Genomic DNA, 3,066 nt, shown 5'->3' on the forward strand with positions numbered 1-3,066 from the left:
CTCTCCCTTTCTCTTCCTCATCATCTTCATTCTCCTCTCCATCTTCTTCTTCTCTGTTCCGTGTGTGTGTGTGTGTGTGTGTGTGTGTGTGTGTGTGTGTGTGTGAATCCAGGGCCTTGTGTATGCTAGACAAGTCCTCTATCACTAAGCTACATCCTCATAGTGATCTGCCTACCTCTGCCTCCTTTGTGCTGAGTTCAAAGGTGTGTACCAACCACTCAGCACTAAGGAGGCAGAGGTAGGCAGATCTCTGAGTTCTGGGACAGCCTGGTTCAGATATACAGTTAGACAGCTGGGTTTGTATACTGAGTTCCAGGACAGTCAGAACTGTCAATAAATAAATAAATAGATAGATAGATAGATAGATAGATAGATAGATAGATAGATAGATAGATAGATAATTGTAAGGATGCAGCTCATCCCTACCAGGGACAGTTTTGCAACACAGCCCAAGTTGGCCTGGAATCCAGCTTTCCTTTCACCTCTAGTTCAGGGATTATAGGTATATACCACCACACCTGACTCTTAGTTTTTCTTTTTTAATTAGAAAAAATTATGGGACAGGGTCTTAGAAGTTAACTTGTAGCCAAGGCTGGCCTCAATTTGAGACATCCTTCTGCCTTCATCCTCTTGACTGCCAGGATTACAGGCATGTGTCATTGTACCCAGAAAGTTCTTAAAGATTTATTTAGGGCTGGAGAGATGACTCAGCAGTTAAGAGCACTGACTACTCTTCCAGAGATCCTGAGTTCAATTCCCAGCAACCACATGGTGACTCACAACCATCTGCAATGGGGATCTGATGTCCTCTTCTGGTGTGTCTGATGATAGCGACAGTGTACTCAAGTACATAAAATAAATAAAAAATTATAATTAAAAAAAAGATTTATGTGTATGGGTGTTTTCCTGGATGTAGCTGTGTGACCCACAAGCACTTTTAACTATTGAGCCATTTCTCCAGTCCCCCCCCCCTCTCTCTGAGACGAATCTCTGCTGTATGAACTCAAGAAATTTATTTCATCTTTCTTGTTCTCGGTGGCTAAAATGGATGTAAGAAGATTATCAGATGCTGAAAGCATGAGATAAAGACTTTATGTATCTACATATACAGAGTATGTGAGATTTCAGAGAGTTCTATAAGGGTACGTGAAGTAGAAACTTAAGGGTTCTTTGAAAAGTTGGTTGAATGGTGTTTTGCTGGGGCAAATACGTGAAAGAACATTTAGCTGAAGTGGACACAGATGGAAGGCTAATGTAGACTTGTGAAGGAATGTTTAACTGCAGCAGACATAAGAAAAAAGATGTTCTGCTAAAGCAAGCACGTGAAAGGACACATGATGAAGGATTCTGATGATGCATGTATTGGTCTGCCTTACATTGGGTAGTTGAGCTGCATTTGTCTGGACTCCCTAGAGAGAAACACACCAAAAATCTTATGGTGGTGCGCTGCAGTTTCTTGCTACTTCTGTGGATTTGGGCTGACTGGCAGAGTGGCAAGAGCTGAGACAGACCCACGTGCTGAGGCAAGACCTGTGGAGGACACGTGACGTTTGGATTGTGTAGAAAAAAGAATCTGGGCTGGAGGGATGGCTCAGAGGTTAAGAGTACCAACTGTTCTTCCAAAGGTCCTGAGTTCAAATCCCAGCAACCACATGGTGGCTCACAACCATCCATAACAAGATCTGATGCCCTCTTCTAGAGTGTCTGAAGACAGCTACAGTGTACTTACATATAATAAATACATTTTTTTAAAAAAAGAATCTATGGACAGTGAAGGAGGCTGAGCTTGGCTAGCTGGTAGACCTAGCCAGCTAGCTTGTGGGTCTTGCTGATCTTCACTTCCCTGAGAGAGGTACACCCGAGAACTTCCGGCTTTCCTCCTGGTCCCTGCTGACTCAGCCTGGCTGTCTCTGCTGAGCTGTGCCACCACTGCTGCTACCCCGACTCTACCAAACTGGATTGCGGGTGTGTTCATGAAGTGTTTGTGAGTAGATGGAGCTGCCATTGCTGACCTGTGAACTGAACTGTCCATTTCCAGATAAAGAACCTTTCTAAACAGGTCTACTTCCCCTGTGTCCTTTCTTTTTTCATGCCTCTGGTGGGTGGCGGGCCAGCAGGGAAGTTAAAGTGTTTAAGAACCATCATTGAAGGTGGGACTTGGGGCCTGGAGAGATGGCTCAGTGGTTAAGAGCACTGACTGCTCTTCTAGATGGTCCTGAGTTCAATTCCCAGCAACCACATGGTGGTTCACAACCATCTGTAATGGGATCTGATGCCCTCTTCTGGTGTGTCTAAAGATAGCAGCAGTGTAGTCACATAAATAAAATAAAGAAATCATTAAAAAAAAAAGTAGGATTTGATTAAATTTACAGCTATGTGAGATTTTGTTATGGCTAGCCTACTAATTCTTTTTCTTTTATTCCTTTTTTAAACTTATTTTTCTTTTTTAAAAAATTATTTCTATGAGAATCTCATTCAGTGAATGTTGACTATATCCAACAGCCCCAGTTCCTTCTAGACCCACTTCCCTTTCCTGCCCAACCAACCTTGTCTCTCTCTCTTGCCCACATTATGTCCTGTTTGAGGTGCCCCCATATATGCGGAGATGTGTGACCTTCCGCACAAGCATGGTCAACCTAGCAGGGACAGTTTACTTGAAGAAAACTGACTCTCTCTCTCTCTCCTGATGCAGGAAATATTAATAAAGTGGTACTGCCCTGTGCTATACTCACTGCCCTGGTGGTCTTGCCCAGCTACTCATGTGGTCTTGCCAACTCTGTCTCTAGGCTTGCCCCAGCAGCAACCGATCGGTTGCAGTTCTATCACCATAGATTCTGCTCACATTCCCAGCCATCCACCCACTGTGGTCAGCAGTCCCAAATCCCAGTAACTTGGTAAAATCAAAACTCTAGAGGCTTGGACTTTATAAGTCAGATCTATATCAGTAAATTCTCACCCCACAAAACGTCCACACAATGAACTCAAAGCCAATTGATATTGATATAAATTACCTACTGAGATAAGACAAATTGTCCTGTAATTATCCATCCTTTATAAGATAGTCAT

Source organism: Mus pahari, chromosome 5, assembly GCF_900095145.1.
Source record: "Mus pahari chromosome 5, PAHARI_EIJ_v1.1, whole genome shotgun sequence".
Classification (NCBI taxonomy): Eukaryota; Metazoa; Chordata; class Mammalia; order Rodentia; family Muridae; genus Mus; species Mus pahari.